Genomic DNA, 25,677 nt, shown 5'->3' with positions numbered 1-25,677 from the left:
GATATGGAGAGGTGGGAGGGGGGTGATGGGAAGGAGAGATGGGAAGGGATGGGAAGGGGAAACAAAGTAGGAGGCAACAATGCTGGATAAGAAATGTACTCATTACCTTGTAATTGTAATTGTAACCCCTCTATACGGCATTTTAACAATAATAAAAAAAAGAACCTGGGCTCAGAGAAATTTCTTCATTCATCCATCTATTTTATGGATGGTTTTTGGATAGCAAATACAGGGCTGGCACTAGATGAGATTCAGAGACATGTGAATTTGAAAGGTATTTAAATGTGAGAGGTGTTGGGTTTCCAAAGAGTATTGAGATGAATGATTTACTAGGAAAGAGTTACGACTCAAACACTAGCCAGGTGCCTTCTACCTCCTCAGTCTAAAGATCAAGATGAGCAAAGATGCACGGAGCATGAGGAGACCTGTGCAGACGGACAGGTCCAGGTGATCGCTTTGTCCTGGCGTCAGTGATGCAGCTCTTCATATTCACCACTGTAATAGAATCATGATGTAGCAGGCCCCAAACTAGATGGGATTTTCTTAACGATCTCTTGCTCTGTGAAATCAAAATCAGCTTACGTGATTCTGAGAGTTTATAACATATATCCGCACCCAGCACCTTTCTGATTACTGATGGTGCATTGCTGGGTCAGCTGAGGGTTATTAGGGTTATGATGGGACTTTCATGCTTTCTTTCATTTGCCAACACTTTGACTTGCATATCCAGTGGCTATTCTTGATCCGCTCAATGATCCTAGTTCTAGAAGTATCCACAAAATGCCACTGAGCATGACATCCAGATTTCAAATAAATCCTCCAAACATAAGGACTCACGCCTGTATGAGTCTCCATTACCCAGGTGGCTGCTATGATTCATAACTCCCCCTCCCCACTGAGGCCGGGTCCGACCATCTCAAAACATAAGTTCCACCTATTCTTGCTGGGAAAGAAACCTCTTAATTTGCTGAGAAGGTATCTGAGTTCCCTCAGCACCCATTTTTCTCAATGTCAAAATCACTTCTTATCTTCTTAACTGTGTTCCTATCTCCTGTCTTGGAGAAATGGTAAATCTCTCTCCCCTCCACTGGCAACTCTCCATTGAATGGAATTCATCTTCTGTCCTACAGTCTTTTGTCCTCAATCTCTTCTTTACATCTTCCATTGTCTTCCATTCTACCACATTTCTCTTCTAGCCTAACACCTTTCCCAGCTCTTCCTTTCCTGATAAGCGACCCTTCAAACTTGTTTTCTTTTTCCTGCTTCTTGGAAGCAAGATGGAGAACACTTTACGACCTTGAGACTTATGTAAGAGAGTCAGCGAAGGACAGCTAGCTGTTTCCTCTCTCCAGTCTGCACGCCTCTTCAGTTTGGAGCAACTTCTGGCTTTGCAACAGATGACAGCGGAGGGCCTGCCCTAATTCTGGTATTATGTACATAAACAACTGCACGTAGCCGTTACACACACAAGTTTTCCACAGCACATTTGGAATGAAGGAAGTGGCATTCCAAGGACGTAGGGAAGTTGGTGATTTTTTTGTTGTTGTTGTTGGAACGGCAAATTCGTGTCATCTGTCTTCATTGCACAATGAAGTTGAATGTTTATGACAGGAGGCATATACAAAATTCTCAGAAAGAGCCACTTCTAGCAGAGACAGCAGGACCAGTTACTCTGTTCTCCATCTCATCCTACAAGTTCTTCTTTCTGGAGTCTCTGTCTAAATCTTCCTTCTGTTGTGATAAAAACATTTCTATTTCCATTTGAGTTTCCTTTTCCCTCCGATTCTCTAATGGCCAAAGGACACTAAGAAAATGGGGCCGTATAGGGAAGAATGAGGCCTTCCAAGGAAAGACCTGGCTTAGGAATCAGGACTAGTAAAGTTAGAAATGTACAAGTAAGATGGGAGCTGGCGGTTCATGACCACAATCCTCAAGAATCAGGAAGTTGAGACCTAAGGATTACACTTCAAGCCAGCGCTGGAAAAACCAATTAACCAGCAAAAAGCCAGAAGAAGTGGAGGTGTGGCTCAAGTGGTAGAGTGCTAGCTTTAAGTAGAAATGCCAAGAGTGCGAGGCCCTAAGTTCAAGCCCCAGGACTGGCACACACCAAAAATGTATGAATAAGTGGCTATCTATGCTTATATCCATTCCTTGATAACACTGCAGAAAACTATCAACAAGTCTGCGTAATGAGCAATTCTTAGGAAGCCATCCACAACATATAAAGATATATTGCAGCTAGAATAACTGTTATATAGTTATAAAACATGATGGAGACTTTTTTTTAAGGTTTTACATGGTCATTTCAACAAAAGAAATACTGTTCTACCTTTGAATTATAATAATATTATCTTGTAACAATTTAGAATGTATGCAAATAGGTATCTATCTTCATAAATGAATAAACACAAGTAGAGAAATTTTGAGGGGAATTTACAGTAACTTTTGGATCAGTTGACTAGAATGACAGCATGGAAGGAAGGAATCATTGAGCATTCAACTGCTTGGGGTTTTGATCTGGTTATCTATTAAACCACCTTGAGTGCTGAATTATCTCTAGAGCTCTGTGTGAAGTCTATTTGTGTACCTTATCACACAGGTGCCAGGAATCACGGCGTAACTTTATTGAATAATTCCATTATCACAAGTGCTAATTAAATAATTCTATCTGTTTCCAAGGAGGCCAATAAGTAGTTTCCAACTTAAGACACCACTAGGTGAAAACAATTTCATAGGGAAAAGAAACACCATACATTTATTACTTTCCATCAACTACAATAAACGCTCAGCAACATTTTCAACTAATTATAAGCTAATGAAATAAGCCAGTTTTTAAAGCCTCATTGAGTTGATGTTTTATAGCAAGGGCTGAAAATATGAGGCCATCAATGAGACTACGACACCTTTAAAGTCTCGGTGATCATTTCAGTCTTAAAGAGGAAGGAGATTCCAACACATGCAACCGCAGGTATGGATTAGGTGAATCGAAACAAGCCAGTCACAAAAGGACTTTGATGACATTCCCTAGCATGGTGTAAGTCCTAAGACAAAATGGTTTCCAGAGATGAGCAGAAAATGTGATGGTGGAGGGGGCTGTTTTATGGTGCCAATGTTTCAGTTGTGAAGGTGGGAAGTTCTTGAGGTAGATGTTGATGATAGTTACACAACAATTTGAAGGTGCTTAAACTATGAAACTGAACTGAAAAATGATGAAAACACTAACATATATATATACATGCGTATATATATATATATATATATATATATATATATATATATATATAGCCACAATTTTTAAAAGTCTTCCGAATGAGTTTTCTCCTTAACATTAGAACTGTTTTTATTTTATTGAGTGTTTTGTGGTGGTATTAGGGTTTGAGCTCTAGGTCTTGTTCCTGCTAGGCAGGTCTGTACTTCCTCTCCACCCCTGCAGAGTTCCCAGTTCTTAATATGAACCAGAAAAACTCATGATATCTGTCTTTTTGTGGTGGATACAAGGACATTAATCATTGTGAGTGTCAGGCTGGAGAGCCCTTTGGTGACCATCAGGATAAATGCACACATGGATGAAACTTGCTTGGAAGAGAGACACGTGGCAGACAGAAACGATGCTTTTCCCTTCCTTGGCACCCACTACAGGCAGACTGAGTGTGAGGCAGCCGTCAGGATGGCTTGCATCCATAGCTTGGAGGCGCCCAGAGACCAAGGTTGCTTTATGCCGGTTCTCTTTACGATTGCTCTGAGATTCCATTTCCCACGTGTGCCTTTCTGATGGACAAGACCTATCCTCTCTACACCCCTGACTTCCCAGTTCTCGGGCACAGGCTTGGATCTGTGTGGTTTGGGCAGTGACTTTGTATGTTCCTGTGACGCCCTGGGGGTTGGAATTCCTGCAAAAAGCAGGAAAGTGTGAGCCCAATACTCGTGTAAATATTTAGTTTTGTTCGGCATTTATGTCATTCGAAGAGCAGAATTGAGAGTGGACCATTTTAGGAGTTTATATCATTGTTTGGGTGGTCACCACAGCAAACCAAAGTGTTGACTAACACACCTGAGGTGTATCTACATCACACAAGCTTCTATTTATTGAGACTTACCATATTGCAAGTGCTGCACTCTGTGATATTTACTCCAGATAACAATGTCTTTTGTGAATGAGAAACTGAGGCTCAGAGAGATCAAAAATCAGGTAGGCAAATGACAAAGTGGAGCTGTGTCCTCAATTGGCCTTGCTCTTCCCACAATGTGTCCCTGCTATGGATTCAATTCCCCTTTTAGGGTCCCAAGAAACTTCATTGTTTATAGAAAGAAGGAACTGAATTCATGTCTCACCTAAACCATGTGGTGAGGTTACAATATCAGAAAGGAGTTCATTGTGAAGTAACTGGTATGGAGCTAACTAACTGCACAGGTCTTATTTACTCCAAATTTATTTTCTCTGATAAAATGACCACCATTTATTAAAAGGTCATTGCATGAATCAAATAAACTGAGTTATACAGGAAGTTGTTTCATCCATTAGATAAAAATCTAAGCAGATATTGGAAGGGGTAAGATTGACCAAGATGCATTGTATTCATAAACTGCTTTGGTAAATGAAAACTCTTGTACAACTACTTAAAGGTAATAAATAAATAAATAAATAAACATATAATAAAAAGTCTAAGCAGAACTCAAAAGGGTGTATGCACGTGTGTGTGTGTGTGTGTGTGTGTGTGTGTGTGTGTGTGTGTGTGTGTGTGTGTGTGTACATGTTCTGGTACTGGGGCTTGATCTCATGACCTGGGGGCTCTTCCTTAGCTATTTTATTCAAGGCTATTTCTCACCACTTGAACCATAGTTCCAGCTTTAAAAAACTATCATAAAAGTGATATACAGAGGGGTGACAGTTACATAAGCAGGTAATGAGTATATTACTTTTTGAACAGTGTCTTCCCCTCCCTCATTTTCTTTCCGTTTTTCCCCTCCGGACTCCCCTCCCCAAGTTGTAGAGTTCATTTCCAACATTGTGTCTAGTAAGTGTCACTGCTGAATCACTTCTAGGTTTTAAGTGGTTAACGTGATCAGAGTCTCATGAACTCTTCCAGGTTGGCTTTAAACCTCAACCCTCAGATCTCAGCCTCCTAAGAGGCTAGGATTACAGGCACGAGCCACCGGCACCCAGCACATGGAAACATTCTCTCACAGCGAGGGGATATCTGGGTTTTAATGCACAGTGACAGAGGAAGGGACTGTAATTTGAGAGAATAATGGGTCACCCCTGGGAGACACCCCCTGAGGACATGAATGCCTGGAGAAGGACTGAGGTGCAGAAGGCGGGGGACCGTCCCTGACAGATGCAAGCTGGCTCAGGCCACACGGGCTGTGGGAACGGTGCGTAACTCCACAGGGGAGCATGGTGCGTCGGGCCCTCACGTGGACGCCACTTCTTTGTCTTTGGAGTGATGGAGATTGCAGGTGAAATGGTCAAGGGTATGCCCAGGGAGCCTTCCGGCCACCTTCTGAATCAGACAAGGTGACTAGCACGCAGGTGGACAAGGACTCAAGCCTTTCCTGTGAGGCTTAAGTAGATCAAAATGGCTCCAGGCTGACCCAAGTCCTGAAGGAAATGGATGGGTTTGTGATCATCCCTTTTGTTTCTGCACTAACTCCAAGAACTCCTTTGCCAGCTGTTACAACTTCTCTTAAACCTCTCAAAGCATAGCGGCCGCCACAGTCCCGTCAGAAGAAAGGTCTTCAAATCACCTCTTTCCCTTCCTTCCTGTCAATGTACAGATAGTGCTCACTGGGCTTTTCTTCCCATGTGTTTCCTCATTCCCTGCCTCGAAAACGTTTCGGTTGAATCGCTTCATTAGGAGGCCAGAGAAAGCCCGGGAAAGAGGAGGCTTTCCATTCAAGTCCCAGGGCTCTGGCTGCGCTGTAGCTTGTCCCAGTTCTGGTAATTGACAATTTAGCCTTTAATGGGGTCGCCATTGCCACTGTCTCTTCACAGGTGTGAAGATTGCCGAAGAGATCTGCGAGTTTAGTGACAGGTCTGTGTGGCGCTTGGCACCTCGAATGCCCCAGTCAGGTTCTCGATGAGTAGCAAACTGTTTCACATGGTCAGACCACCCTATTTTGGTGGGGAAGGTGGTGAATGATGAAATGCTCCTGTGTGTAAGTAATGAAGGGAACCAGGATTGATTGCCCTGTGCCTGTCACCCGTCTGCTTAGTAGGATGCCCTACCGTGGATCAAGCACAAGGTATTTGAACTCTTCTCCAGCTGTCTGAAATGAATCAAGCACATATTTCTCTGACATTTCTCTTCTGTAGGATGTGGATGACCATCTCTCTCTCTCTCTCTCTCTCTCTCTCTCTCTCTCTCTCTCTCTCTCTCTCTCTCTCTCTCTGGGTGTGGTAGAGGTCAGGCAAGAAAACAGATCTGAGCACCTCACACAGAGGCTGGCAAAATATAATGATCAGGCACTTGATGTAGCATTGTATCTTTGATAGTAATATAGGATCGATAGATACCATCAGCTTTGTTTGTTTGCCCAAATAAGGAACTGAAGCATTAGAATGTTAACTCCAAACACCATGCAGAACTTGGATAGACCTCACGCTAGACTGTGCTTTTCTTACCATTCTAGAGAGAATTTGAAAAATGTATTGGCTTCATCCATGGCTAGCAATAAGATAACTAAAATTAATGACCCTTGGGATCAAGCACCATGACCTCTCAAAGCAATTGAGCTTCAAGGTGCAATTTATCCATTCCTTCCTCCCTCTTTTTTTCTCTTCCCTCCCTCCTTTCTTTACTTCTTCTCTCTTTCCTTCCTTCCTTCCTTCCTTCCTTCCTTCTTTCCTTCCTTCCTTCCTTCCTTCCTTCCTTCCTTCCTTCCTTCCTTCCTTCCTACCCTCCTTTTCTTCCTACCCTCCTTTTCTTCCTTCCTTATCCACCCTTTGGAGACAGTCTCTCTGTACCAGAAGGCACCGTGCTGTAGACAATTCCAGAGCAATGGCTCTCTGCCCTTGTTAGGTCACTGAGGTCAGTCTGCAGAAATAATGCATGTCCATTCTACAGGGCTTCCTTCCAGCGCAGTCTCAGCAAACAGTGCTCAGTACTTGGGACTCTCGGTCCTGTGGGAGAGTAGTGCTAGTTCTTGAACCCCTTGCTTCTCTGAGTGCGGAGAGATGGAATTTGGTATGATCCTCAGCAGCTGGCAGCACCAACGGCACAGTTCTCTCTCTACCTTCTCTCAGTGGGGACAGAAAACATAAACAAGGGAGTACAGAAGAGAGGTCAGTGGCGTGTGTGTGTGTGTGTGTGTGTGTGTGTGTGTGTGTGTGTGTGTGTGTGTGTGTGTGTGTGTGTATGCTCTAAGGAAGATAAAAGAATCACTGGGTGTCAAAGAGAGTCTTGGATATTTCTCTGACTACCAACGTTCTTCCCTGTGGTGTGCATTTTCTCAAAACTTTAAAATGCCCGGGGCCTCTTCTCTGGAGTAGACCCGCCGGGGACCCACCCTTCCGTGGTCCCTCATTCACGTGTCCTATCATTTTTGCTGTACACTCAAGTGATCCTGAGTTGTCCCGCTCCTCAGAGAGTAATGGCTTTGGCTGTGGAGTGAGATGGCTTAGATGTGAATCATATTGTTGCTTTGACTAGCTGGGTAATTTTAGACAGGTTGTATAACCCCTCTGGACCCCACTCAACTCATCCGTAAGATGGAAACAGTCACAGCCATGCCATAAACAGGCCAGAGGAATTGCATTAGCTATCAGGTGAAAGGTACTTTGGAAGATTCTATCACTTTAAGTGTTCAATAATGTTAGCCATTGCTCTTCCAATGAGTACAGCAACAGGAGCTGTATAAACAACAGGAGAGGGAAAAGATCTTTAGAAGCTCTCGAAACTCAGCTCCCTTCTTATTGTGCCTTTAAACAATTCACCTTACTTCAACTTTGTAGATTATGATCAATTATCCCAAATGTGGTTTGCCCTTATTTATCTCCTTATCTGGTGTCAGGTAGTGTTCTTTATATGCTATCATTGAGGGAGAAGTGGATGAATAAATACTCATAAACTATCTCGAAAAAAATTTCCTCTTCTCCACAACTGATTAAGGACCACTTGCAAAAATAGACCCCGGTTTTATTAACTGTTTTGTTATTTATGTTTTACTCAACAGATTTGTTCTTTTTTGATTGGCAGTAAAGCTCTGGTTAAGGAAATAACAGCTCTACTACCTTTCCATCTCTACCATAATTGGATAATTCTAGAGCAATTAATGTGGGTACCCCAAATCAATACTTGATAGAAACCATTCAGCTACTCTGTGTTGTCATTACTCTCCTCTTGTGGCTTTGTAGAGAAGCATGTTAGGTCTAATATACAGCCTTGGCTTTGATCTTCATTCAGTCCTTAACCCAGTGGTTAGGAATTGGTTATGAGCTATTTTGTCCAAGCTCAATATCAACCCAAGGAATCCTTTTTTAGATAGTATCATAAAAGAATTCTTAACGAATCAAAATGTTTGAGGGCATTGTGGCTCAAAGTGCTCTTGCTTTTTGATCTTTTCCATTAATGCCTTACTCTCTCCTTTAGAGATTCTACATGCATCGAGCCATCCCATCTAGACCACAGAAGGCTGTTTCTGCCAGTAAAAATGTAGGCTCTGCATCCCTCATCAGATAGACCCAAGAACTTGCTTTCCCCAGTCTTGGAGAGACATAGAGAAGAAGATTGAAACAAAACCTCTGACTTTATTGGCTAAAGGCAAAATAGCCCTAAAATATCCAAGAGGCTATAGGACAATTCAGTTGCTCTTACAGAAAAGCCAGCCTGGCAGGAAGGTAGGCAACTCAGCATTTGAGGAGCATGTAAACCTTCCTCTCTTGAATCCAGCCTCCCTTCTCTCTATCATCACGTTTACAGGCCCTTGGCATGTCTCCTGGGGTTATTGCACCTTCCTGAGCTATTTACTCTCCAGATCCCTGGAAGGAGCTAGCCTGGGTCCAATTTTAGGGGTTCCAGGGACCTTCAGAGCCCAGCCCGTGACTCAGAGCTGTAGCCACCAGGCAGCATGGAAGGGCTCAGCGTCCGGGCTGGGGAAGCTTGCTGCTCCCGGAACATTTGGTTCTGTGATTCCCTCTCTCCAGCATAATTGGGGCATCAGGCCCTGTTCCCCTGGCTCAGACTCCCCAAACTCCTTCTGGCCAATGTCTGACCTGCTCTGACTCCTTTTTGCTTTCAAGACTGTTCATGATAGTCATCTTAACCAGATTTTACATGGTGTGATTGCCTGGGCCTGAGCTCTTCTGGAGAGGGTCAAGTTTCTGCTCTGCTGGCCGACACTGGCCAAAATGTGCAGGGACAGGCTGCAGAAAAGGTGCCTGAAAGGTCTCTGGCTTGTGCAACTGTCTAGTATAATTTATGTTGTAATCTTCTAAGGCTGCGTGTTTGTAAGAGGCTAACATTTTCTATGGAATAAAAACGAATGGCTTCCTACAGTAGCATGAATGGAAAGCTCCTAACAAGCAAAAGGAGTAGAGACAGATGTCGTTGTGTTGTTTGGGGATTATAAATTTAGATAAAGGAAACTTTTCCCAGAAAATGTTTCTCTTTTTTTTTTCACATTCAATTCTCAGGGACAGCTTATAGAGATGAGCACTGTTCTCATTTTATAGCTGAGAAAACTGAGATTCAGGAAATAGAAGAAATCTGCCCAGGATCATAGAATTAGTATAAGAATAATGAACACAGTTTTTTTTTTTGTAATTACCATGTCCCCATGTAGTAGGAATTGCGCTTAGTGTCCTAATGTATTTATATACTCAATCCTTACAATAATAACTTTGTTGGAGACAGGAAAGGTAGGCATGCTTATAACTCTAGCACTTTGGTAGAGTGAGACAGAAGTCTGGAGAATTCAAGGTCAAGTTACACTGGATAACAAAAGACTATCTCAGCAAAGCATGTAAACAATAATAACCCCGCTGGGGAAACAGCACCATATATTCCTTTTTAAAAAAAAATCATGCTCAGTTTTCTTTTGAGGTAGTTGAAGCATTGAGATAGTTAAGTGACCTATTAAAGTCATCCAGCTGTTGACAGCTGGGATTTAAACCAGAGATCAGACTCTTGAGCTGTCTTCTCTGAACTAGGGTTCACTGCATGCCTGTGTTCAGAAAATAGTGGCAATGCGATTTTTATCTTCAAATGCTACTCCTCCTTCAACATGCCAGCAATTCAAATAGTGGGATGTGCACACATGTTTGTATGTCTTTAACATGTACATGCAAATGCAAGTGAACATAGGGATAAAGAGAAAATATACAATTTTAGGCTGGTTATGTAACTCATAATTATTTGCTTTGCCTGTCATTTTCTGGATATGCTTTGGAAAGAAGGCTTAGTGTCTGCTATTCATGGGACAAGACAGGATCAGCTCATCAACACATCAAGAACATAAGGTGATGAGCAATCAAGGCTCCTAATGAAAAAGTGGCCTGGGGCAGCTGGTTCTGTCTGTGTTCCTCCCTGAGCACAGGACCACGGCTTGTTTGTTTTGGGATTCCCATGGCCTTGTTGCCTGAGTGGAAGATTATCCCTGGGTTGTTTTGTGTTCTTTAGGAGGAATTCATTAAAATTATTTATTTGTCAGACAGAAATAAGGTTGGCTTGGGTCTGAAAAGATGAGTTATGTTTAGAAGCTCAAGAAAGAAAAAGGAAAATATTTCATGAGAGGAGCACAAGGAAAACTAAAGGCTAGAATGTCCATGGGGTCTCTAGAAGTAGGCAGATGTTTGAATAGATGACTAAAGCACAAACTGAGTTTGGAGGGTGGAAAATGAATATGGAGAGAGGATGTATATAGGTAATAGACTATCAACAGAGGGGATCCATGGTGGTGGCTGGCCCAAATGTTAGAAGAGGTAAAATCTATGATGTGCACCATTTGTATGGAAGATCTTCCAGGTCAAAGGACACCAGAAGAACTGGAGGGAGATGTTCAGGAAGTCAACAAAACATGACAATGGAAACCACACCTGAGGTACCAAAGCTATTACAACCCAAATGGCAAGGGAAAGGTGGGCCCCAGAAAACAAAGTAGGAGACTGGGCTGTAATCTTATCTACACAGAAGGCTGTGATCTGAAAGGTCAAGGTTTGAAGCCAGTCCAGGCAGGAAAGTAGGAGACTCCATCTCCAATTAACCAGCAAAATGCCAGGGCAAAGGCCTGGCTCAAGTGGTAGAGCTTCAAGCATGAACAAGAAAGTTGAGAGAGAACATGAGACTTCTAGTTCAAGCCCTAGTTATAGCATCTCGGGGAGAAACGGACAATATAGCCAATCTACTCTAACTGCCTCCAACCCCCTACCTGAGAGATTTGCAAAATTTCCTTAATGGAGAGGGAGCCTGGATTCTCTTCAAATTATTTTTTAGCCCAGTGGCTGCCTAATATCTGAAAGAATTCTGAAAGAGAAGGAAAACTCCACCTCTACTTCAGTGTTGATCGCCAGAAATGTCTTTGTAGCAGGTTAGAACTGGACTCCTGGGAAATTACATACATTAGGTACTTCAAAAGCAGAAACATCTGCTTTGCTCAGAGGAAGAAACATCTGTATGTGGGAACAATCTCCTGATATCAGGCTCCTGATATCATAAGGAGCTCACCACCAGCTCAGACTCAACGGAGCCAAGGACTATTTACGTAAATAGCTAAAACTGAGAACCCAAACAAATACTTCCTCACGAAAGAAGCTTTGTTCTCAGGTATTTTGCCCACATTTGTGCAGAGGAACTTAATACACTACTTAACTTCTCTAGTCCTTGCTCCTATAGCTATAAGGTAGGATCATTACAGTCTTTTATTCAGCTTTCATCACTGTGACAAAATGTTTGTCAAACATCTTAGGAGGAGGAAAGGTTTCAGTTCATGACCATTGGTCCCTGTTTGAGCCTGTAGTGGCATCACACATAATGAAGAGTATAAGACAGATGATGTCTATTCACCTCATGGTGGTCAAGAAGAAAAATAAAAGAGAAACAGGCTGAATTTTTCCATGACCCCAGTGACCTAATTTTGCCCCAAGATCTACTTCCTCAAGCTTTCCAAGAGTGCTCTGGACTGTAGACCAATCCTTGAATGCATGTTCCTTTGGGAAACATTTATCATTCAGACTAGATAGCATAATCATAATTTGGAAAGTTGCTATAATAGCTACATTTGATAAAGAATGATAAGCACTCAGTCCAGGTAAAGGCATGTGATGGCTCTTTTTAGATAAATGATAATAGCTTGCATCCAGGGGAAGAGTAGAAAACAAGAAGTCAAACCCATGGACTTGGACTTGAGTCAGTAAAGAAATGATAGCAATACTATTAGAGTCTGGAAGTGTAAGGGAAGTGGTTTGGAATAAGCTGGCAGATGTTCTGAAATAGTGAAACTCCTCCATTGGTCTGCAGGTTTACCCATATGCCACAGGCAGTGTTTTGACAGTGGCTTTTTGGGAGCTTGCTCTATATTGAATGGCTGTGTTCTGTCGCTCACACGCATGTAACAAGGGTTGATGGGGTAAAATATAGCGCAGGCGCTCAAAGCCCATACTGCTTAGAGCCACGCCATAAACAATTGGGAGCTCAAAGCACTGCAGCCAGATCGAGTGTCATGTGTAAATGCCAAGATGGTGAAAGAAATGTCATCGCCTACGTATTTGCAGGGAAAGGCTGTCCTGTTCTTGGCTAGCGTGAGGGGTTGGCAGCAAAGGCATGCATCTGCAGGCGCTCGGTGTAAAAACCATGCAGACGTTACAAGAGCTCTTATCGCCCTGCTTTCAGCTGCTTGGATTTTGTGACTATTCTAAATATGGTCCCAAGAATACCTGCTTTACAATCAGCTGCCATGTCCCAGGGGGAAAGTGACCCAGCACCTGCAGCTTGAAGGTACTGGTGTGATCCTCACAATGTAGTTAAGCTCTTTGTAGAATAAAAATACCAGTTGGGTCTTTCTCAGTCAGGAGGGTCCATGAGCCTGGCAAATTTCTAAGGAAAGTTGATTTCTGATTCCATACTTTATAGATGAAGAAGCTGGTCATTTGAGTTCCTACAACTTGCTCGGAGCCACACAATTCATCTTGCTCCCTGTTCGTATCCAGCTGTGCTGAGCAGAGGGTAAAGTAATCATTTTGGGAATGCATAGGAGAAACCTAAGCTGGGAACTAGCCAGAGGGGATAGAGGCCATGCTACTTCTAGGTTGTACGAGGAGGGTATTGACACGCCACAAACTCAGCCCCCTGGGCAACGGCTGGCCTTTTATCCTGGAATTACTCCTGCTTCCCGGCCTCCCCAATCTTCTGTAAGTTGGGGATTTCTAATCGGCTCTGCTCAGTCTAGATCTTGTCTCTGAGGCCAATGATCCTGAATTCCTGTCCCAAAGGACTCTGCACTTGGGTACTTGAAAGGCAACTCAACTCACTACTTTCAAGTAGAGTTTTTTTTTTTCTTTTGCCCACCTGTGGGCTTGAACTCTGGGTGTGAGTGCCATCCGTGAGCCTCTTTGTGTTCAAGGCTAGCACTCTACCACTTGAGCCACAGAACCACTTTTGGACTTTTCTGATTAGTTTATTGGAGATAAGAGTCTCATGGACTTTCCTGCCCTGGCTGGCTTTGCACTGTGATCCTCTGATCTCAGCCTCCTGAGTAGCTAGGATGACAGGCATGAGCCACTGGTGCCTGGATCAAGTAGAGTTATTTGGATCTGATACTTACTATCTCTCCTGTACTTCCTATCTAGGTGACTACAACCATCATCCAATCAGGGACAGCCAGCATAGGAAAGTCATCCGCTCATCCTCATCTCTAGGACATCATGTGACTTCCAGCTCAGTCATTTCTCTCTGATATGGCCGGTTAACTTTCCTAGCTGGAGTCATTACTTTTGTTCCTTCCCAACACCTCCTACTCGCCCAATTTCTGTCTTTCCTTCTGCAGTCTGAATGGTATTTCTACAGCTCAAATTCTATCAGCTCACTCTTCGTCCTAAGATCTAGTACCACACTCCCTCCAGATAGGCTAAAGTTCTAAGGAATGGCCTACAAGAGCCTTCAAAATGTAGTCCTTGCTTCAGTTTCTAGACATAGCCCCTAGGGCCCTTAGTAAAAACTGCAGCAAACCCTTGGTGTCCAGTGCCCCTATTCCCTGGCTTCACCGCAATGCTGTGCAGAAACCAACTCCAGGGTTGAGCATCTGCTGACAGTTGCTGAGACTTCCTCCAGTGTCTCAGAATCCATCCTGCAGGTGCGAGCGGTAGGCCAAAGAATGATGGAGTTGGTCCTGTGGACGGTACTCGGTGATGAGGATTTAGTAGGAAGACTGTAGCTCATGGCCAACTACACGTGCCACTTGAAGTCTTCCTACAGCACTGAGCTGCCTTTGCCTCAGTGTTTCCTGGCCTGATGATGTAACCCATCATGGCCTCCTTTCTCTGGTCTTTCTTGCTCACTGGCATTTTCTTTCATTCCCAAATAAACCTCTTGCACTTGAACCTTTGTTTCATTGTTAGACTCTGGGAGGCCAATGAAGACCTCTCACTGTGTCAAGAGACTTCCAGGTCCCGGAATTCTTCAAGCACTCATATTTCATTCCAGTGGATACTATATATATATATGTATATGTAACATGTGGTTTGTGTCTGCTTCCTTCTTTTGTCTCTTAGAAGAAGCCTACTTAGCTGTTCTTTTTGTTTTTGCGGCAAGGTCTTTCTAGGCAGGCCAGGTCTTGCATTTGTCAACCCTTGGGCCTCATCCTCCCGTGATTCTTTCCATCTTCTGTAGGAAGCCTTCTCTGAACCTTTCCTATGATAACATTATGCAGTGGAATCAACTTTCCTATGCTTTGTATACAATTTGATTTCTCTTACATATCCAATGGTGGCAATACAATCTCTCTTAGGGGACTAATTGTTCTTTATAGTCAAGAATAATTTCCCATGATGTAGAATCATTATTTGCCATGTGTTCAAAATGTGTTGATAAATAAATGCATTGGCATTAGTTCTATTTTTTTAAAGGTTACCTAGCAGATGAAAGTTGCATGAAAAGCAACACATGAGTTCACTCAGCATAACATTATTCAAAACCTAGTACATGTCAGGCTTTATTCCAGGTGTTTGATATAAAATAGGAGACAAAACAGACCTTTTCTCATGGTAGAGCTTACGTTAGAGCACAGGAGACATACCTAGTAAACTGTAAATAAAATTCTTGCAATTTTGTATGGTTTACGTGGTTAGTAGCTACTAAGTGCCATGGAGCTAAAAGCCAATCAGGATGAGCAAATTAGAAAGTGTGGGAGAGTCATAACCATGGGAATGCAGCCGCTAAAAGAAAAAAAGGAGGACTCAGAAATCCCAGCAACAGGCTGGGAAGGTGGCTCAGTGGTAGAGTGCTTGCCTTGCATGCCTGAGGCCCTGGGTTCGATTCCTCAGCACCACATAAGCAGAAAAAGCCAGAAGTGGCACTGTGGTTCAAGTGGTAGAGCGTTAGCCTTGAGCTGAAGAGCTGAGGGACTGCGCCCAGGCCCAGAGTTCAGGACCCACGACTGAACCCCCCCACCCCCCAAAAAAAAGAAATCCCAGCAACATGACCAACAAAAGTTTGGTATGTTATTCTGGGGTTTCTCTGAAAGTTAGTGGGTAAGGTACATGAGTAACATGCAGAATGGTCATCTTGCATCCATAGCTCGCACACTACCCCTAGGCTACCCAGCCCTGAGATATCGTTAGTTAAAAATGAGTGCTGACTATATATTCAATTTTTAATGCAAAGTACCTTCCCAGTGGAGAAGTTCACGGCCAACTTATTGAAGTTCATGAGGCAAACGCATTGGTTGGTAAAAGCCTATCAGAGAAGGTTGCTAAGTTTCTGGAAGTAAAGCGAGGGGGTGACACAGAGCTGGGACCATGCATCTCAGGACACAGACATCCCCAACTGCCGTCCCAGAAGTTGCCATCATCCGCCTCACACAAAGCTACTCATTTTGAAAAGGAAGATATTGCATGAGAAATCAGAACTATTACTGCCCGATAGTTAAAATAGCAAGTTGAGTTCTTTTGAACACTCTCATATACGACAGAACTGCATCTGGGCACTAGTGGCTCACGTCTATCATTTTAGCTACTCAAGAGGCTGATATCTGAGGATCGCAGTTGGAAGTCAGCCCAGTGAAGAAAGTCCATGAGACTCTTCTTCAATTAACCAGCAAAAGCCAAGAAGTGGAACCTGAATTCCAATGGTAGAGCATCTTGCTTTGAGCATAATAGCTCAGGGATGGCACTGAGGCTGATTTTTCAAGACTGGCACCACCCCCCACCAAAAAAAAAAAGAACTTCAAACATTAGGGCAGGGGATAGAATACTAGAACGAGAGTATTTTAAAGAGAAAATGGCTTTTAAAAATGAGATGGATAGAGATTCTGTGGGAGCTGATGGCTCCGTCTAATGGGAGGCCCTAAAAAATGAAGTTTGGAAAATGTCAATCACAAGAGCCTCAAAGCAAAAGCAGATCGGAGGGGGAGGTTTCATGCACCACATCCTGCTGGCCTTGTGAAGAAAAGACTTAGAAAGCTTGGGCTTCCCAGACACAGACTCCAATGCACACCTTTAGCAGTGACCCCAGAATGGCAGGCTCACAGGAAGAAAGGCTGTAGGGGGTCATCAGTCATTTCTTTCATTCAAAGAGCATCTAGCATGCCTCAGCTCTGCTGCTTCTGACCAACTGAGGATTGACACTGGTCTGCCTAGGCCCTCAGTGTCCATCTTTATGGAACAGGGTATGTGCAGTTGTGGCTCTCAAGAGCTTAAACTTAACGTTCTACACTATGATGTGCCTGTAGCTCTTTTTGGACAACAGCACCTGTTCTGATTAAGTCAGGATGAACAGTGTTCATTTCCATCTCTACTATCACAAGTTAGCACACATTTTGGGAATTAAAGAACCCTCCCCCCCCCAAAAAAAAAGTACTTGGGCTTGATGCTATCTCTTAGTTTTGTTTTCTCAAGGCTGGCAATCTACCACTTGAGCTACAGCTCTTATTTCTGGCATTGTTTGTTGTTGTGGTTAATTAGAGATAAGAGTCTCATAGACTTTTCTACCCAGACTGGCTCAGAACGCAGTCCTTCGATCTCCTGAGTCACTAGGATTACAAACATGAGCCACCAGACACAGGCTTAGGGAACAGTCCTTTTGTAATTTCATGTTGTAAGGGCAGAAGTTTGGGCATTGTGTGACTCAGTTGCTTCTGTGCTCTGGGCTTTACAGGGTTGAAGTCAAGGTGACGGTGGGCTGTATTCTTTCTGGAAGCTCTGTGCCTCGGCTCCAAGTTCCTTCTGGGTTGCAAGAATCAGGTGAGTCCCTGTTTCCTTGTCCACGTTGGTAGCAGGTTATTGTTTCTAGAGTTTTCCTGGCTCTTCTGGCACATCTAGCGCCTTCAGATCAGCAGCTGTGTTAACATTCTCTCCGGCCTGGTGTCTTGAGTCTTCTCAGAGCCTCCTTTTCACCTCTCACTCTTTGACCGAGTTGACCCTGTTCCCACCACCCAGATAGTCCAGGCTGATCTCTCTATCTTAAGGTGACTCGTTATCAGCCTTTCATTTCTTTGGCAAAATCCCTTCAAAGCAATGGACCACCAGGAAACTGTAACTTCTGGGGCATGTTTAGAATTCCACAGCCACGCAGTTAGCGAGTGCTAACCAAGGCCCAGCTCCCATTGTGGTTGTTGATTCAAGCAAGGTCCTGAAGCACTGTTGGCATTGTTTTATGGGGTTTGGCTGCTATTTGAAAGCAGCACGTTCTAGATATGGAGAGAGTGCAAAGAGTCAGGGAGACCAGTTGGGCTGACCTAGAGGAGGGCAGGAGAGAATGGTTGGTAGGTGAGATGACCGTGGATGGTCTTCAGTATCCCTGGAAAGGAAATGGGAAGCCACGGGAGGGTGGATGGTCGGGCTGAGCTCTGAGTTGCCGAACAGAACGTGGAGGCTGCTGTGGAGGATGGAGAGCATTCACTTGCCGCCATGGCCAGATGGAGTGCGTTTAAGAAGTGTAACAAAGAGGCGCCGTTGCCCAGGGGTAAAGTGGCTTCATCCCAGGGTGGCAGGGCAGTCAAGGTGGAGAAGAGAAAAGATTTTGGAGGGTGAAATGTCTGGTGATGGCTTCCTAGTGAGACTAAGGGAGATGTCACTAGACTTCTGTTTGGCCTCATATTTTGTGGCTCTTCTCCTCAGTTCATTATACATCAAGTTTCTACATTCAACAAACGTTTTTTGATTTTTAAAAATTATACCGCATGATGATGTAGTATACTGTGTTATGAGTTGGGAGGCAACAAATCCTATTTGATACCACCTGGCAAGAACTGGTCTCGCCAGGTTTGTTAACAGAGCTCATGGCATTTATCTTATCTGACCGCATTCGGCTTTGAGTGTCTCCTCCAGTCCCCTTAGCTCCTATTTATTTTCTTCTCTTTTCAGTTTGGGCTATACAATGCAAACAAAGGCCTCCCAACAGTGAAGGAATAGCTTAAGAGGGATCAGTGGTGGTTCTCGTTTGTCTTTGAGATTACGTGTTACTAGGTAGCCCAGGCTGGCCTTGAACTTTTGATTCTTTTACCTCCCGAGTGCTAGAATTACAGGCAGGCACCCATGCACTTGGCTCTCATTTCTCTAGGTACTTTCTGATTTCTTCCGCTCATGCGGCCCATTGTAGACTACTTATTTTCAGGGCCTGGACAACGACGATCATGCAGGCACAGTGTGTTTTTCTAGGTGAGAGAGAAGTTCTCTGTTCATAAGCAACAACCTGGACCTTCAGTCAGACAGCACCAGTGAAAAAACATAAACCTCATACAGATCCATCACCCGGCACACAGCCTTCCCGGATCTTGTATTCCTCCTTCGGGGGAGGGGGAGGCTCGGATATCAGATTATCTCTCAGCTTAAATTAATCCCAGATCTCCCATCTAACACGGAGGTACCTTAGGCATGTATTTATAAAGAGAGGATAAAAATCAGGCTGTTGGAAATAACAGAGGAAATAACTTGTATGAAGGAGTCCACAGATGGGAGTTATTAGGAGCGTTTGCACTGTTGGGAAGAGCATGCTAGCATATTGCTTTTCTTTCGCTTTGTTTGGGGATGGGGGGGTTGACAGTTTAGAGGGCAAGAGGTCTTATCACTAGGGGAAATAGGTTCGAAGAAGGTCCATGTCCCCAGGACACTAGTTTGGTGAACGACTCTAGGCAATTCATTGCTCTAGCCTTGGGCAGAAGAGCTCTGAGCTGGCTCCTCTTCTATGCGCCCAGGTGACAGCTGAGTTACCTTTCTTCCCACTTAAATGCCTTGAAGTAGCCATCAACCGCCCGGGGCTGATTCTAGTAGGGTCCCCTCAGCATTTTGTCTGAACAATTGCTTCCTAAATAGGTTGGCAAGAGCCCAAAAGGCATTGGAGATGTAGCTCATCTACGGTGGAGTGCTTGCTTTTGCAAGGCCCTGGGTTTCTTCTTCAGTACCAGTACAGGTGGGGTGTTGGTGGGAGGGGAGGGGGGGCAGGAGGAAGAGGCCAAAAGGTGACTTGATGGGGTTCTTGGGAAAGTCAATGAGTCTCTCTGAGAAGAGGCTTGAATGACTCTGGTGATGACTTGGAGGAAAGACACCAAATCCTCCTCCCCGAAGCTGCACACGCTGCCTGCTATCTGCCCAGGTGTCCACAGAGTCTTCCTCCACACAACCTGTGAGCGGCTTTCTGCATTTGTACAAGTTCTCCTCCCCCTCCTCCTCTATCTTATACTCTTTTAGTCTCCCTGCCTCCCTCCCTCCCTTCTTTCCTTCCTTCCTCCTTTCCTCCCTCCCTCCCTCTGTCCTTTCCTTCTCCTTCCTTCCTTCCTTCCTCCCTCTCTCTGTCCTGCTTTCCTTCCTTCCTTCCTCCCTCCCTCTGTCCTTCTTTCCTTCCTTCCTTCCCTCCCTCCCTTTCCCTCACATTTCTTAGATTTACAAATCCTGCTTAGCCTTCAAGACTCAGGTCAGAAGGCACTCCTCTCTGGTATCTTTTTATTCATTCATGCCACAACTATTTCTTAAGCAAGCCGTGCTAGACACATAAGCTGCAGCTGTGAGCAAGATGGAGCGTCGGCTCCCACGGAGCTGAGTGACAGACAGCAAACAAGTAAGCGAACCCGCCCAGAATGTCAAGGTTTGGTAAGTGCTAGGGGGGAAAATGCCCACAGCGGGTTTGAGGGGAATGGTAGAGGGTCTGCTTTTTGAAGAAACTATTATTATTAGTGTTATTGCTATTATTAACTTAGACCAGGGGATGGGAAGCCTGCAGCCATGTGACCAGCAGGGTTGGGAGGCAGGAAAGGTAAACCTGTAACCAGAGTGTGAGGCAGGAGGGAGGCAGACAGAGGCCATCTCCGGAACGGCGTCCAGACTTGACTCGTGTGAATGGACAGGGCACATGGGAGAAAAAGGAGAAAGGAGGAGAGAGGAGGAAAAGAGACAACACATGTAGCAGTTCAGGGTGGAGATGAGGCGCAGAGCGAGATTAGTTAGAGATTCATGATTAGTTACAGTTCATGATTTTTTTTTGGGGGGGGTCTGATAATTGAATTCGGGGCTCCTATGCAGCTCACTGAGTTTATTACTCTTGCTTTTATTATGAACCAGATACCTTTTAGGTACCCAGACTCGGGTATTTTGTTATTGCAATGGAAAGTTATACCTTCTCACTCTCCTCCTCAGAGTCCTCCCTGATCAGCTTATCCCTTGGGACAGAATAGCGAATTTCTCCCTCCTTTGTAGGTTTATAGTAAGATCCTTGCTGGGCGCTGATGCTCACGCCTATAATCCTAGCTACTCAGCAGGGTGAGATTTGAGGATTGAGTTTCAAAGCCAGCTCAGACAGATAATTCCATGAGAATGTTATTCCCAAATAGCCATCAAAAAGTCAGAACTGGAAGTATGGCTCAAGTGGTAGAGCACTAACAATGAACAGGAGAAAAAAACTGCTGAACTAGAATGTGAGGCTGAGTTCAGGCCCCAATTTTGGTAATGTCCCAACCAGAAATAAATAAATAAATACAAGCACTTCAAGTTCCTAGGTGATTAGATTTCTGTAGGCTACACATCGTATATCACATCCAGCATATTAAATTTCACCTTCATCCCACATTAAATTTAATTATACATGATTTCTGAAGAGTGACATTACAATTGACCAGTTTGATATGTTGCATTTTGCAGATATTTAATTAAGGTCTCATTTGATCTTGACCTCTGTGGTTTAATTTGCACAGCCAACTTTGTTGCGTTTCATTCTAGGTTTGGATACCCTTGGCAAACTTTCCTGCCAGGGCATGGGATTCCAGTGTATCATGGGTAAAGTCAGCTGATCCTCTGGATTCCTAACATTGCAGGCTCCTTTATGGATACTTCATGGCTTCCTGTTATATTCACATGTTCCTGAGTCTTTTCCCTCCTTTAGGTGATACGCAGGAAGAAGGCAAGACCCTCAGAACTTGATCACTAGCTGGGACTCAACAATGTTTACTTATGGAAGCAATAACATTTGAGTTCATCAATGGGAAAAAGAAAGCAACTCCACTGATAGGGTATGTTTTCTGCTTTCACTTGGGAAAGAGATCTTACATCTGTCTTGCAACACATTACATGTGTAATACGAACTGGGTTTTCTCTGGCACTCTTAAAAAGGAAGTAGTGTTTTGCACAAGGTTGAAGCAATGGGTTTGATTCCCAGCCAGACCCCAGCTAGTAATGATTCACCTTTATGGGCTTGAGTTTTGCATGGGTCCCATTAACTAAGGCGATTTTTATAAAACCTGGTCAGTCTGAAAACACTGCATTCTTTTAATTTTTTTTTGTGGGTGTGTTACTGGAGTTTGAACTCAGAGCATTGGGCTTGCTCAGTTGGGTTGCTCTGCTTTTTTTTTTTTTTTTTTTGCTGGTTATATTGGGGACCTTGTTGTCCAGGCTGACTTTGAACTGTGGTTTTCTGGATCTCAGTCTCCTGAGTCGTTAGAATTATAGGCATGAACCACTGGTATAAAGGTTGCATTCTCCTTTTTTTTCCCCCCAAATTGAAAAAAAATACAGAAACACTTTAGATCTTACAGTTCAATCTCAACGTTTCTGGAATTTTCTAGAAAGTGGGATGCAAAATAGCTTTCGTTGCTTGATTTCTGATGCTGGAAGAAAACACAAAAAACAAGATTGTCTCCAAACAAGGCAATCATAACCGAGTCGAGTCATTCTTCAGTCTGGGCACAGTGGAAGGATTCTTTGCTGATTCAGGCCGTAGGCTGGTGCTCACACTCAGTGACAATGATGTTGGACGGCAGCATCCTTCTTGTGAAACCTTTTTGCTCAGTCTGGACCAGATCATCACCCCTGTGATGAGGAGGGGTCATGACTGCATGGATTTCAGAGCACGGTTAGGTACCAAGGAGCTCCAACGAGCTGCAGTGAGATCCAGTCTCTCTTGACTATGCCCTGCTGAGCGCGTCAGAGCCTCTAAAGTACTCTTGGAGAACTTCAGATTTTATGGGTTGCCAACAAAACTAAAATTGACCAGAGAGGAGTGGCAGGTTTATGTTTTCTATGTCATTTACTTACATCGAGTGGAGCCCAGCCCAGGTCAGGTCAGGTCAAGCTGCAGCTGCACTTTGTTCCCCTGCACCATTTTCTAGTAGAGGCTGGAAGGAGGGAGTAGCCAGGCCGGAGTTTGAACTTGCCTCCAATTCTATTCATCATGTGGCTGTCTACTATTGCTCTCTTTGTGTGAGGCTGAGGGTGATAGAAGTGCGTGAAGAACACACATTTATTTTCTACTTCAGCCACACTGACACTCTTTTTGTTTGGAAGAGAGAAGGGGAGGGTGGTGTATATTTTCATAGTCAGATGTGCCTAAAGTGTGGACAACTTGGACTGAGAGAATTTAATTTGCAAGGTGTCCAAAAGGAAGAGTAGATTGTTAAAGGGTAAATAATGACGGTGATCGAAGTGATCAGAAGTGTGATCAGCAGCTTCTGGTATTGGGGTAGAGAAAGAGAGAATTCTGATCAGTCTGTGGATGGGCTGTTGATGGGAGCTGAGGCTGGCATTCTCTCCACCTTCTACCAGATATACACACGTAGATGCTTCCTGGCTAATCCGTTATAGGCTGAAACACTGCCCTTGGTAGTAACAGACTAATTAGATCAAACTCATGAAAACCTTTTGTTACCCTGAACATCTCTAGTGCAGCACGTTCATTGGTAATGGCCTAACAAACCAGTTCAGTCCAGAAGCGTCTGTCTGTTCTGAACTTAACTTACTATCCCACACATTTGAGGTGATTTTAACATGCAGGACTTCCTATGAAATTATGAGCCTGGGCGTGTCATCTCGACCGATCAAAGTCTATGAGCCTTGCTTCTGTTTATTTTTTAATGTGTAGACAAGATAATACATCTCTCTCAACTCTAGAGTGTTCGACAATTAAGACAGGCAGGCTACGTCGACATCAACACATCCATTCTGTGGATGCCCACAGTGGATGTCAAGTTAAATTGAGGTCTTTCTTTCTTTCTATAGGGACTTCATGACTGTGTGAGGTTCCTTCTTGTGTAGCTGCCACATCTTTAAACCTGGTTGGAGCTCTGTTGCCTTAGCTGATCTCTCCCTCAGAAGACAGGGCCTTGAACCTGCAGTGTTTGTGATTGCTGGATTCACAAAGATCTATAGCCATGGGGGTTTCTGGCTGACTATCTAGCCCCATCCTGTAAGATGTTCTGGAACATCATCTTCTGGGTGTCCAGATATCAAGTCATTGCCAATTTGACACAAAGTATCAGCCACTGAACAAAGCCATCTTTCCATCTTTCCCTTTAGCAGCTTGTATTCTCTCTCCATTTTGCCATCGCGGATCCCACATCTATACACACACAGGGCCCAGTGTACAACAGCAGCTGCAGAATGCAGGTCTAGATGATGCTGAGCATGGGCACCAACATCGGAGCCACGAGAAGCTCTTGGAGATACTTTTCAATGCCTGCTTTCCAAAAATCAGACTTGCCATCCACGCATGTCTGTATCTCACTTGCTTCTTTCTTACAGAGCTGTTAGTCTCATCTTTCCCATCCCACCTCTGCAACTTTACTGGGACCCTTCGTTCGTCTCCACCCTTCCCTTCAACTGCTGCTTCCATGGAGAAACAGAGAGGTTTCTCACTACCTTACCCTTGCAGAGATGTTTCTATGTGGGTATGAACAGATGAAATAAACAGGAACTTAGGTTAATTTAATAGAAAAGATAAAATATGGAATAACATTGAATTTGGCCAGTTTCAATTACAACCATTTGACTGTATTTTACAAAAAAAACAACTGAACATTTTACACATGTACAGTATTTTTTTTTCAGTAAAGGGGGCTGAGATTTAACAATGGGTCATTTTTTCATTAGTGAAGTTGAAAATCAAAAGACAAAAAAAAAAGAGAACAGAAGATAGGGCTTTTGTTTCTAGAAGGTTAGAGCATTTGTTCACGTCTCCAAACTTTGTACTATCCATTACATATATCTCATTATGAATATATATATATATTTATACATAATATATAACATTAACTTAAACTTTGAAAGCATTATGTTCTATTAATAATGTCATATAGATAAATGAGGCAGTGACACTAGTAGTTTGAACCAGTCTTCCTATGAGGTGGCCAGGTAGGAAATGGAATGCACTAGTGGACCCAAAAGGATTTGGTTGTCATGTGGATGGTTATTTAAGCACAGACATACCGCTTCTGTCTTTCCTCTCACCATGACCTGTGCCTCAAGTATTATGGGCTAGTCCAAGTAGGTAATTTCTTTGCAGGCAAAAATTTTGCTCAATCATCTGCTTAGGCTTGCTTTAGGATCATGTTTCCTTCTGGTAATTTGAACACTGTGCTTTAAAGTGTCAAATCTATATGTCGTCCCCAAGATTACCTTCTTCTGAAGGGGGAAGATGGTCAGCAAATCTGTCAGTTACTCGGGTACATATGAATGATTATGGGACTTGAAATCATTACAACGCAAGAATGAGGCTCATGAAGACTATTTACTTATTATTCACCTTGGACTGGCAGTTATTTGATGTCTAGGAATATTTCGGAGACAGATTTTTTTTACTAGCGTGCTGCTCCCAGGATGACTTTAGCATTCATTTATTCCTTCCCAAGACTCCCTGTACTAAATCACTCTCAGCAGCAAAGCTAATGGCATCGGGGAAGCAAAGCTCCCTAAAGCTTAGTGCCTGCAATATTTGGCTAGTCCCTCCCAAAGCTAATGAGGTCACTATGGAGATTTCATATGAAAAGTGAAGAAACTTGGTATCAGTCTCCCTTCCCCTCCACGGAGGAGCTGTGAAACGAACTGCCAGGGTTCATCATTTCTGACCATTGATCCACAACAGTCTCCTCGTAATTCATTCTGCTAGAGCCCATGAAATATTTATGGAGTTATAGAAAACCAGTGAAGAAATTTCTAAAGAAAAGAAAACAAAAGAAACAAACAACCCCCCCCAACAAAAACATTAACCCCCCCTCCAAAACAACCCAGATGATTTCATCAACATTCAATGGACAAGAGTGTAGAGAATGGTC

At 43.6% G+C, this 25,677-nt stretch overlaps 1 protein-coding gene across 4 annotated transcripts in view; it reads right to left on the bottom strand.

Moving 5' to 3' along the window:
* The window catches only part of Pcsk5 (proprotein convertase subtilisin/kexin type 5), a 394,004-nt gene that overhangs the window by 94,168 nt on the left and 274,159 nt on the right, over positions 1–25,677 (bottom strand). The window lies entirely within an intron of this gene.

Source organism: Dipodomys merriami, unplaced genomic scaffold, assembly GCF_024711535.1.
Source record: "Dipodomys merriami isolate MVZ:Mamm:240054 unplaced genomic scaffold, mDipMer1.0.p SCAF_26, whole genome shotgun sequence".
Taxonomy (NCBI): Eukaryota; Metazoa; Chordata; class Mammalia; order Rodentia; family Heteromyidae; genus Dipodomys; species Dipodomys merriami.
Note: the sequence above shows the minus strand (reverse complement) of the source record. Positions and strands in the feature narration are given on the sequence as shown.